The following is a 13,576-nucleotide window of genomic DNA, read 5'->3' on the forward strand; positions in this document are numbered from 1 at the left end:
AACCCAGCCTCTGCCTTGGATCTGATAATTGTCTCGGAGAAAGAAAATGTCGCTAAGCACGGTCAGCTGGGGAGTGGCTTCTCATATCACGATATGATCTACGTTTCAAATAAAATTAAGCCTTGGAGAAGAAGACCGAAACTGAGCGATGAACCAATATGGCAGAAATCTGAAACCGAGGCAGCACTGGCAGAACAAAGAAAAGCATTGTTCGTCTACAAGCAGAGTGTTCGAGGTGAAAGTGATTTAATTAAGTATAGGAACGGACGAAAAAGTATTGAAGAAGTTGAGAAGGAGTTTCAACGTGAAAATGGTAAAATACAAAAAATCCAACAGAAACTTTAATACTAGTTAGATTTATTTTTTTTATTATTTTATTGTCTTTACATTGTGTTTCTACAATAATTGATTTTCAATATTACTTTGTAAGAATCTTAAGTTCTCTAAAATTCGTTCGTTCACGAATTTATTATTTTTTAAGACCATTTATTTTTTTATAAGTATTCGTTTAATTTTCAGTGCCATTACTCAGAAAGTAAAAAATATTTAAAAATTTTTATACACTTTTAAGATATATTGTGTTTGTAACAATTATTTATTCTGTAATGTGATGTTATATTCGTAAATTACTTAAAATTTACTTAAGGAACTGAATACATGTACTTTAAAACTTCATAGTTTTTAAATCTAGAATTAATATTTTAAATGTTTTATTAAAATAATTAGCAAAATAGTTTATTTATAAAAATACAAATATGCTTACACGGATAAATATAAAATAATATAGAAACTTAAGAGTATATTTTTTGTAAAAGCTTTTATGTTTTTCCAATGGTTATTTTCTCAGTTACATTTCCACCTCAATATGTTAAGTTGGTATCCAAAAGAAAGTTTATCGGAGTAAAAATTCGAAAGAAAAACATTAAAGCTTTGATTTCACGAATTATTTTAATAGAAGACTGTAATTTTTTTTAAATTTAGGAACATAGACATCAAAATCCTAGTGTATTGTGGACCAAAAAATGAAATTAAATATTTTAAGAGAATTTTACAATTCTAGTAAATTATTATTATTTATTGTATTAAATAGTTTAACTTTTACTGGTAACAAACCGGCAAAGTTATTAGTCTTAATAAATATTAAATTATATCACTTTATTCCTTTTATATCGTTATTATATCGTTTTACAATAAGCATATAATTAACAGAACTTTGGTGCTAGAATGAAGAAAAGTAGATTTAAAATATGTTATTAAGCAAAAGTCTTACAGCCTTACAAATAAACGCTATATAAAGTTAAACTTAGGAATAAACTAAGTACATATAAGCAGTTTTTTACTAATTTTTGCTTATATTCAGTTTATTCCTAAGTTTAATTTAATACCTCGTTTATTTGTGAGGCTGTTATAATTTATGTATTCTTCTTACATTCACATTTGCTTATATTTTTCAGTCTTCATTCCATTATGTTCCGATTAACAACTAAAAGAGTTTATTTTAAAAGTCATACATTTTTATTAAATGTCAGTTTCATAATTTGCATAAATGCGATATTTTTTATACATGTATTATTTACGAAAAATTATTTCTCAAAATCAAAGACTGTTGGCATTATTCCAAATAAAATTTTATTTATCAAAAAATGTTTTTTTATTCTCTACTTCCGTGAATTACACATTTAAGTAACATTTTTGAAATGTGTTCAGTGCAAAATACCTCTGGCTGTCAAGAAGTATGAATACACTCAAATAGATTGCATACTGGACACAAAGAATTTAGCCGGTTTGGTTAATAAAAAAGATAGTTAAAACAAAAGAAGATTTTTCGTTCGAGAGGTTTTCCGATGACTTCCCTAACATCGGCGGTGTAACTCATCTGCGTACACAGTACCGTGTGACGTCATGAGACCATCGATAAACTTTTTATTGTGCACCAGCAATAGTCTGTTTTACCAAAGAGAATTGTAGAGATGACAGTACAAGTTAAGGAGGAGTACTACGTTCAGTTATATTACGGTTTTATTAATGTTATTTTTTTTTTAATTAATTTAAATTAATTAGACAGTAGTTTCTGATGATGATGATGTAAATAACTCAGAGGATATGACTCAATGTTTTAAATATTTTTTTTTGTACATTATAATCGATTATCTTAAAATATATTGTATTTCTATCGACTTAACATCGATACCTGATATCTCTTTGTTACTATTGATAATGATAAGGTAATTCAACCTGAAGAGAACAAAACTTTGACAGACTCGTTCTAAGCGTTAAAGCCGCTACAAGTTTTCAATATCAAAAAGTTATTATTGAAAAAAACTTAAGTTAGTTTAACTTGTTCTAAGTTATATAACTCACGAAAGCTTTGTCATATTGCATAATACGCCGGAACTGTTTAATTTATAAAGTGACATTTATGTGGAGAAAGTTAGTGTGTCTTACAAGCTGTCACTATCGCATAAAATGGCGAAACCAGGCTGATATTTTCTAGCAAATACTTAAACCAACTGCTAAGGTAAAAATAAAAGAATGATATTTATTACAAATGTGTGTGTTTAAATATATATTTCATACATTAAAAATAAAATATATATTTCATACATTTACACTGTACATATACATTTATAGTTTCGATAAGCGAAAATTTCTTACATCTCTATTACGTTTTACGTTGCATATTTGGACATTTTGCGTCACTGGTACGCCACAATTACTAAAAGAAAATTATATTTCTATGTTTTCTAATATAACTTAATTTATTCTATAACAATATAAAGTCAATAAATATGAAAACAAAAACTTTTTCATTCATGAATAAACATGCATTAGTTCTCGTAAAAACTACCTAGTTATTGACAAATAGTTGTATATTAACGCAATTGTCTGATAAGTTTGGGTAGAGACTATACAATTTTACCTGGAAAATTATACACAAGCAGTTTCTGCGTTAATACATATTATACTCGTATACATTTTATATTTGTTGTCGGTTACGGGTAATCTTAGGCGTAACGTATAAGTAATACTGCAGAAACATAAAGATGGTTGCAAAGCTTGTTGTTTTCTATTTTGTATAATTTAAAAGTAGCTAAAGTTTGATAGAATTGATAACATTTTTTACGATTGCAACTGACGTTCTGATGTAAAGGCCTTATCCATTCAGCACTCCAAAGTTAATACAATATCTGAACAATATTTTTTATATACTTGCTAATTATGTTTGTAGTTTTTGTGTATATTTCTTATTAGTTTTCTTCCCCCAATGTTTTATGTTTTATACCAATGATATTTTACGTTCTGAATGGATTAAATGTGTTATATGTAATTAAATAATTTAAAATAAATTTATTCTATAATAACGGTAAAAAGGTCAATGTATTACTCTTATCATCATCGAGAATCTAATGTTTGTTTTTTTTTTGCGCTATAATTTCTTTGCGCTGATATCCGTACGATGTAATCATATCATATAAATATTATAAATGCGAAAGTTATGATGGATGGATGGATGATGGCGTTTGTAGCCTGAACAGATCTCCATGAAATTTGGCACAGGTTTAGAGCATAGTCTGAAAAACACATAGGCTACTTTTTATGCCGGGAATAGTTACAGTTCCCGTGGGATTCATTAATTTAGTTTTTTAATGTTTATTCGATAATTCTACAACGGTTCAACATATTAAATTGAAATTTGGCACATATATAACACACAGTCTGGAGTACACATGGGATAAGGTTCATCACCTATAAATGTCCGGTTCCCGAGGGAGGCGTAGCTTTTTGTTATTTAAATCGTTCGTATGTTTTTTAATAACACGCGGAAAAAGCCGCGGGCAACAGCTAGTATTGACATAAACGTATTAGTATCAGTAGAGTTATTAATTAACTTTTAAGATTGTTATCGGTTTTTTAAAGTGCAAATATTTTTTTATTTTCAATTGTCTGTTTTTACCGAAAGATTCTCGTATTAATAATTCATACAAGACATGTATTACCTTTTATCGAATTAATCGTAATAAGTATAATAAGTTTAAGGCACTATCGAGACTTTTGTTTTTTTGAACAATATTTATATCTTCAACCTTTTTTCCAGCTTGATTGTTGAAAAAACTTCCTGAGTACCAAAGTGCAGGGAACGTACTAACGAAGACGAAGACAACAGATTGTGTATTAGGTGATATTGGTGACTTAGTTTTAAGAAAAGATAACATTATTCTGCACATATTGTATAACCGCATGTATTGTTTGATTTAATAATAACGCCAAAGATAGTAGAAGTAGTAAATATAATTATATATTTGTTAATACCTTGTTACTGATATTGCTATAATTTTAAATTTAAAATTTATCTATAAGCTTATTAATTAAACATACGTCAAAACAAAATAAACAAAATGGAAACAAGATCGATGACTAGGCGAAGGAATGAAGAAAGTGAGAATAGAGGTGCATCTGACGCCAGCTCCAATAGCGACGATTCTATGACGTTAGATTATAAACTGCATCAGATTTTCTTTAAACACTCTGCCAACCTTAACGTCGTACATCTCAACGCTCAAAGCATCCCCGGTCATTACCTCGACTTCCTCCGTACGTTTACAGGGGCTCATAGCATTGACGCTATACTAGTTTCAGAAACGTTTTTAAAGCCCGATATGTCATCTGTTCACTACGGTCTACCAGGATTTAAACTTATACGCAATGATAGAGAAGGTAAGTCCAGTGGAGGAGTGGCTATTTATCTTCGCCAAGAAATACCTTTTAACTATGTATCTCGCTCACCCCGGGTATATTCTAAATCCGCGGAACATCTCTTCATTGAGATCTTCCCTGGTGGCACCAAAGTTTTACTTGGCGTGTATTATTCTCCGTCTCGGACTATCAAGTATTTCCAATCGTTCGAAGGTTTATTGAACCGATTACGCCCCGAATATGAACACGTTATGATTATGGGCGACTTCAATACGTGCTTATTAAAACAAAACAAGCGAGCTCTTGATTTGGTCCGCATATTAGATTCGAATTCATTATACATTCCCTCACTGGATGCCACGCATTTTGCACCCAATACTAAACCTTCTTTGCTTGATTTGATGATCGTTTCTAATTCAGATAACGTTGCAAAGTACGGCCAGCTGACTGGTTGTTTCTCTTATCATGACATACTATTCATGTCATACAAAGTACCGTCGCCTAAACAGAATCTCTGTAGCAACTTTGTAATGGAGATTATTCCGGCGAATGGTGTAACGCCTACGTCACCTCCCACTCCAGTCTTAGAGCCGTTGTGGCGAATGAGGGATGTTCGAGAAGCTTTAGCTAGGCAACTTAAAGCTAAAAGAAAACTAAAAAGAAAGAGAACCCCAAGTGTATTAATCGATTACCAGAACTCTAGGAGAGTCGTTAGGAACTTAGAATTGAGGCTCAAAAATGAAAGAGCTCGTTTGCTCATATCTCGACGAACAGTTCGAAAAACGAGATGCTTTATGTGTGAACCTCGATCATCGGAAAGGTAGCAATGATTTTGTGTATGAATTTCGGAATCCATGATTTTTAAATGTGACTGTGATTAACGATATACGATTAGTTAAGCTCTATTGGCATTTTCTAGATATTTCAATAAGTTTTAATTTAAGGTTTACATTAACTGTGAGCCACTGTTCCACGTTTGTACAAGGTTTTGCACAATTGTTATCACTATTGTTTAACGGGGAATTAAATTATTGTATGCGTCGGAATAGTGGTAACTCACAGCAACATTTATTATTGACGTTGTGGAAAACAATTTTTATTAGTAGCACGTTAAATTACATAACATTTTTTTAAAGATAAAGTTAATTCGATAAAGTTAAAAAGCCATTTCTACATTCAGTATTTATGATGAATGAAAAGATTTTACATTCAAAGTGTCAGGCGATATTCAGAGGCAGGACTCCACTTGGGACAAATACTCAAATGAAACAGATTTTTGTAACCATCTTTTGAAGACTTGCATACGAATAGTAGATCTGGTTTAATATATGAGTAAAATGATTGTGTTAAAAAGAGAATAATGTTTTAATGTGCATAAAATCAAGACGTGTAAAATGTAACTAATTAGGTATATTCTAAATTGAATTTTTTAATGTATTTTATAATTCATTTACTCGATTGTTTATTTATGTATTGTAGCTCGAAGATTTTTAAACTGCCTTTTAAGTTTTTGTAGCATTCAATGCTTGTAAAAGTCACGTTAAAAGGCTAATACCCTAAAAGGGTGATATTACAGATAAGCAAAAATATTTCGAGATCGGTTATTGGTTTCGGTGGTGTTAAACAAGGTTGTTTCTGTTAAAAGAAACTTTATAGGTTATAAAAAGAAAAAATATAATAATACGTAATTACCAAAAAAAGTATAAAATAAACATGTAAAACATAACTGAAAAAATACATATAACACTAATTTTCAGGTCAGTTTCAGATTTCATATAGTTTTATTTTTTATATTATCACAACTTACTGTAATTAACTTATTTGATAAGAATCTATAGATGTATACAGTTCAATATTAAAATCATATTTCCACTGCCGAAGAAATTGCGTTAACACATTGCCTATGTGTCTTTTAAAGCCCGCGACACACCTTTATTCTTCAATAGTACAACTGTTCCGTTAGAGCGAGCGCACACATTTGACTAAACTATAGCACAATTGTTTAGTCTTTTGTTGATTCCTATCAGTTTTTATGGAAGTGCGTACAGTACTCGATTTTTAGTTGTGCAACTAAACAATTGAATGGGCTGCGAAACAATCGACAATCGCACAACTGTTGTGCGATAGTTGAGTCAAAGGTGGGCACTCGCTCTTAAAACTGACGGTGTGCTGCGGGTTTTATAAAACCGCATAGGCACTTGTATTGTTATCCCTTACGTTCTCTTTGACAGAACAGAGACAACAATACGTGTCAACACACTTGTGTGTTGCAGCATTTGCTTCGACAATTCGAACCCACATTTAATAATAATTGATAAGCCTTATCCATTGATGTACATATTTTCATAACTTATTTACATTTGTATCTGATTTTTTAATAAAGTTTTTTGTCTCTGTTTTTGATTTTTAATTGTGTTCAGTTTTTGTATAGCTTGTCATTGGTGTTTAACCGCAAGAAGGATTCCAATGAAATTTTAGTACGATGACCCAAGGAACGATGTTTTGTAGCCTATTCCATTCAAAAAATAAAAGAGATCCTTAGTTTTTATGAAACTTTTTTTAAAATTTCTGTACTGAATTTACTCATGATGTGACGTGTTAATTGACGAAACAGAGCGGGCGTGCGTATGACGCGGTCCGTGTTAGTGGAAGGGGAAGTCGTAGGCAAATCTTACCGCGCGGCTTATAATTTTGCTATACAAAATGAAATACTTCGTATTATCTTTTGTTAATAACAGGATATAGAGCTTCATCAAAAACGACAGCGCTTAAAATAAATCTTGCATTTTAAACATATCCAACAATTTTATACAGTGACTCTATCCCCTGGTTTTATTTTGCGTAAGTTACTATTTTGAAATTCCTACGGCTGTTGACGGAATTTTGATCGAAATATTGGTGGAGATGGGAGAATCCTAAACGTTTCAACGAAGATGTAAGTAAGGTGATGGTGAAATGCAAAAAAGAAATTGAATTAAGAAGTTATCAAATCGTTTCAATCCGCAACAATTGGTGTCAGTAGTTAATGGCCACACAACGATTATTGAACGACTTGCAAAATGCGACCTGGATTTATAATTTTTTTAAATTTCTATGGAAACCAGTGTTGTAATAGATATTTGTAATAAAACGTATATCCAAGTTTACATCCATAATTTTCCATAAGCAAAGATTTAAAAGTAGTTCTAACGTGTTACATTTTAAGGCTTTTATAGGTTAAATTTATTGAAAGGCGTTTGAATGTCAAACAGCGATGTAAAAAATAATACAGATACTATAAAAATGTTGCCATAATATCGATAGTTTAAAAGATTATATTTCTAATAAAACTTTTATAACTCCCTATTTATCAAATTGATTGAATTTAAATAACACTACTCTATGTTTACTAGCACATTAGCTTTGTTTTTCTATTTCAATAACAAATTATAAAATCGATTTTCAATAAAATATTGAGTATCGATTATTTTAGATTTTTGTATCTGTGCTGTTATCATGTACCAATTGATACTGATAAGATATGGGTGGATAAAAAACTTCGCGGACAGTTTTTACAATGTATTAGTGTTAAGGAAATGTTAAAAAAAGTCTATTTAGGATATTCTTAGTATTAAGGTGATTTGGTGGATTATTTTTCATTCTCAAGATGAACAGTAATATTACGAAATAAAACAAAAAAATGTGTCCAAATGTCTAACGCAATAATATTTTATACAAATAAAAATAGCAACTTCTTTTTTTATACGAATTTTAAATATTAGAAAAATTGTGTCACATAGTGTACGGTACCAGGTAATTATACATTTGAATAAAAATAAATTTAACCACATAACCACATATTACCTTCCTTGTAATGTTTATTACGTAACATTAAAGAAAATCTTAATTTAAACTGAAAAATACTATGCTCGATTGAACCACGATACTGAGTTGTCAAATTGTGACGCGGAATGTGAATTATTTTCCCTTCCCATCATTTGTTCCGCGCATTCTCAGCGCTCGAAAACCCGCAAGGAAATGAAATGCTTCTTTGAGAAATAATACATTTGCTGATATTTCATAACTGCATAGTAATTAAAGTTATACAAATTTAATTTTAATAGTGGTAGAGTCCGGTTTAAAATTTTCGCACGAATGGGTCGACTCGCCCGGTGAAATATCACGACCACACAGAAGAGACGAGAAGTGGGAGTAATTCCGCGTTTCGACTGATGAAAGTGGTGCTTAATTTGCAATAGATAATTTCAACTTAAGATGAATATAAATTAAATGACAATAAAAGTTCTCAAAAGTAGAGTATTAGCATGTTATTGGGATATTTTAATTGATTTCTTTTCTTTTTTCAGTTAATGAAAACGTTTCAACGGCAGATAACCTCAAATAGATAATGAGGTTAAGAACCAACGAAGAGAAAGCAACGTGTTTTTGGAATAATAAAGATGTTTGTTATGGAATTATATTTTTTAATCAAAGCCCCTTAAACAAAGAAATCAATAATTTAACTGCACAATTAGAATTATTAAAATCGAGGTATCTAAACTTTTTGTAATCAACCATGAGCAATTGAGCAACTGGCCAGTTAGATTTTTTTTAACTTTATTATTATTTCACTATTATTAACGAAGCCACTTATAATATTTTATAGTTATTCTAATTGTTGATATCAAATATAATTTTAAACCAAGCTATTTTTTTTTATTTCAAAAGCAAAAAGCCTTAAATATTAAAGGAATTGTCCATGTTTTGTATGGGGGTGGTTTAGTCAACTAACAGAACTCTTACTAAAATTATTAATAGTTTAAATTGTAAAGATAATTATAACATAAATAACAAAATTTAAGACACCGCTTTTTTTTTAAATAGACACTCAAAGTTTTTAATTCTGGTATCATCGTTTAATTGTGGGAACACTGAACTTGTTTTTCGTTCTTCATCTTTTGTATATACGAGTAAATGTTTTCCTGGTAATTGATTTTCTAAAAAAGGCCCACATTTTTACAACAGCTTTGTGAAAAGTTGAATAGACAGATGTTACCAACAAATATTTTTAATATTGAAAAAGGAACATGTTATCAATTTGTTGTCGTAAACGAAACCGCAAAATCAGTCGTTAGATAAGATAGTGGTATCAATGCAAGAGCTACTCTAAATGGAGTATATAGGTGTGGCAAGTCAAAGTCCAATGTTTGGCCCTGACTGACAGTTATTCATGTAAAGTATCCTTTTTCCTGACCATTAAAGGCATGTGTGAATAACTTTGCTTATTGCATCTAACATACCTCACACACAATTTACTTAATCTAAAAACAAGGGACAGCATCAACAAATTTTTTATTATATTCGAGTAGCACTCCGACCGGCCGTAACTAATACCGAAAATTACATCTTTATTTTATTTTCAGACTAGCATTCGCCCTTGACTCCGTCTGTGTGGTATTAAAAAAAAACAAAAGAGAATAGCCTATGTGTTCTTCCAGACTATCCTCTACGTCTATAACATTTTTTTGAGATCCGTTCAGCAGTTTAGGCTACAAATCTCTAACAAACATCCTTATAAACTTTCGCATTTAAAATATTAGCAAGAAGAAAGATAAAAGCAATAATAATCTAAGTAATAAAAAAGATACGAACGAAATATAAACATAGATAATTGTAAACAAGGCCAAATATTAAAATTGCTATGTATATTAAAATATCACGAAATCTTTATCCTTATCAAAAAATCTTGATTTAATTGCTAGAGAATCTAACGTCTCCATTGAGGGGCTGAGGTTATTCTAGAGGTAAGTCTTCGTCAACATTAAGTCCAATGAAAGTTGTGAGTCTTTCCACGTATGTGAAAAATGATATATGCAGATTGCATTAAAATGTTTTCCTACCCCCCAGAAAGTCGGGTAAACGTATAAATGAAATTCGAAAAATGGAAAACATCGGTACATCGTAAGACTCGAACCCAGGACTTGCGGAGTCTAGTGCTTAACTCCTGAGCCAACATAGATCTAAAGAAGCTGGAAAACTAAATAAACAAATTATCTTAGTTAAATTAAACATACATACATAGATAGGCATGAGGTAAAAAAAGAATATCCCAATGACGGATTTTTACATTATAAGTGGATTACGATAAATGACGTAGTAACATATTACTATCAGAACACAATATGGCATGATTATAAATATCGACTCCCTATTGGTCGAGACTGGAGGTAAAGCATTGCGTGTATAACGATTGAATCACCTGTTTCAGTGGAGAATTGTTGCAACATCACTGGAAACTAGATATCTGTAGATAATCATTTGGAATGCGAAATTGTTTTTTTAATAGACACAATTTTTCTTCCAAAGGGGCTTCTAGTTTTAATCTAATAACGACTACGTTCGCGTGAAATAAAAACAAAGGTAAGTAGCCTATGTGTTCTTCCAGACTATCCTATACATGTATGCCAAATTTCATCGAGATACGTTTATCAGTTTAGGCTACAAACTCTAACAAACATCCATCTAAACCTTCGCACTTATAATGTAAGTAAGGAGTAGGATTTAGGCAATAGGTGATAAGTAATTATTAAGTTATTTGTCTTAAAATATCACAGTTTCATCTACATTCGTTTCATGACAAATCATTATTAAATATTAACTTTAACGGTTTAAATCGCAGTAATCTTTGAAAATAACAAAATAAAACATAAAGCTCGCTTTTTCACTTAGTTTTATAGTGACAATTATAATTATTGCTTGTTCTTTATTATTTATCTACAATTGTTTATTTTTACACGATAAGATAAAACTCTTGTTGTAAAATAAACTTCAGTAGCAGATAAGATTGTTCTAGTTTACAATTTTTAATAACAATTTGGTTAGCTCAATTATTTGTTCCGATGAAATAATTCTTAAAATAATCATACTAACATTATAAATGCGAAAGTTTAGATGGATGTTTGTTAGAGTTTGTAGCCTAAACAGCTGAACCGATTTCGATGAAATTTGGTATAGTTGTAGAGGATAGTCTGGAAGAACAGATAGGCACACATATTCATTTCTCTTTTTTTTAATTCCACGCCGACGGAGTCGCGGGTAAAATCTAGTTATCAATAAAATTTAAGTCTGTTAATAAAGCCTTGTAGAAATATAAATTTTGTTAGAAGTTTAGTCAATACTTAGAGATATTCATTTGTTATTCTTGACAGAATGGAAAAACACATTAACATAACCAAATGTTATGAAAAGTACACTTTAAATGTCTTATCAGTGGTTGTCGGAAAATAATCTACAATTTTAAGTTAATATATAAATAATCATTTGCATAGATAAATTAACTAATCAATCCGTCGGAGTGAGGAGCGGTTTACAGAATTAATTCCGAAGCCAGATCATGTACATGGTAACTATCCTTCATTGTGGGCGTGTGTACGAGTATGTCGGAGATAATAAAATAACAATCGCGTAACATTAGAAACACCATCCTTAGTCCACCATATTAAATGAAAACTGCAAAACACGATCAAATCGGATTACAAACATTTACAGAGATTAACCAATTTATTTTTTAACAACAAAACGCATCATTCCACCATTCAAAGACAACTGTCATCAGTCATTCTATCGTCGTCTTAACATGGACATGCACATGCACATCATGCACATTCAGCCAGTACTCAAAATTATTAGTTGCCAGTAACTTTAATCGTTTAAAAATTAACAATTATTTGGCCTAATTAAATCTACATTTTGTTAAACTTTTGCCAAAGTAATGTTACCAAGGCGAATCCAATATACATGAGTCAAAAAATTATCTAAATAATTGAATATACACGGAGTTGCCCTCGATATATTTTCCTCTACTAAGTAGATATGCTGATAATGTTTATCAACGATTTGTGACGGCAAATTTTATCGATCATTCAACCAGGCATTCCTGAAAATTGGTTTTAAATGTGAAAATTGTTATGTTTGCGGTAAATTATTTATGCGAAAAAAATGTACAAAAAGAATTGCGTTAATATCTTGACATTGTACTGTTTTTATTTTATTAAAACATTATTCTGTAAAAGCCCACAGATAAGGGCGCTAAATTCAGGTTTTTCTTTACAGTGGTAGAGCCTGCTTTAACATCTTCGCACGAATGGGTCGGTTTGTCCGGTGCAATACCACGACCACACAGAAAACAGGCGTGAAGTGGAAGTAATTCCGCGTTTCGTCTGATGAGTGTGGTGCCGGAGGCCTAAATTTAGTCCCTTTCCCTTTCCCTTTCCACCCCTTTCTTAAGAGGAAAGGATGGGAAGGAAAAGTGGATTTGACGGTGGTGGAGACACATAGGAAAGGGAAATGTGCTCTTTATGTGCGTCTTCTCCTCCGTCAAGAAAAGGTAGGCAACGCATCTGCAATTGCGGATGTTTATAGGCAGCGGTCGCTTTCCATTCTGGTGGATTCAGGTGGCCGCTTGCTCGTTTGCCAATCTTAGTTTTATAAGAAAAAAAAAACTTAATCCAGTTCAACAAACAGATTTTTGTCTTTTTATACTGAAAGAGGGGCAAACGAGTGGCGTGAACACCGAGGTAATCAACGACGCCCATGGACATCCGCAACACCAGAGGAGATGAAATGTCTGAAATGTATACTTCAATTTATAATAATGTTGTTTCAATATGTATGTAGTTTTAATTGACTCTCTTTGGTTTGTCCTATCGTCTGTCATATTCGGATTAAGATAATCTGTATGCAACAGAGTTTTAGACTATTCTATTTAATTAGCATAAAAATCTTGATACTTTCATTCCGAAACTGTTACGCCAGCCATTTCTCAAGGTTTATCGAAGTTTTTACAATCTGCTTCATACATATCTAATCGCTTATCATCGTAATAAACACTTCAATTTGTATA

General features: G+C 31.2%; 1 long non-coding RNA gene across 1 annotated transcript; it reads left to right on the forward strand.

Annotated features, from left to right (window-relative positions):
• The first annotated feature begins 8,225 nt into the window (after positions 1-8,225).
• Positions 8,226-9,149, forward strand: LOC106102297. The gene is made up of 2 exons (XR_001225563.1): positions 8,226-8,487; positions 9,042-9,149. It is a non-coding gene; the product is annotated as an uncharacterized LOC106102297 (long non-coding RNA).
• The last annotated feature ends 4,427 nt before the right edge of the window (positions 9,150-13,576 follow it).

This window comes from Papilio polytes, unplaced genomic scaffold (assembly GCF_000836215.1).
Source record: "Papilio polytes unplaced genomic scaffold, Ppol_1.0 DF823923.1, whole genome shotgun sequence".
NCBI classification, from domain to species: domain Eukaryota; kingdom Metazoa; phylum Arthropoda; class Insecta; order Lepidoptera; family Papilionidae; genus Papilio; species Papilio polytes.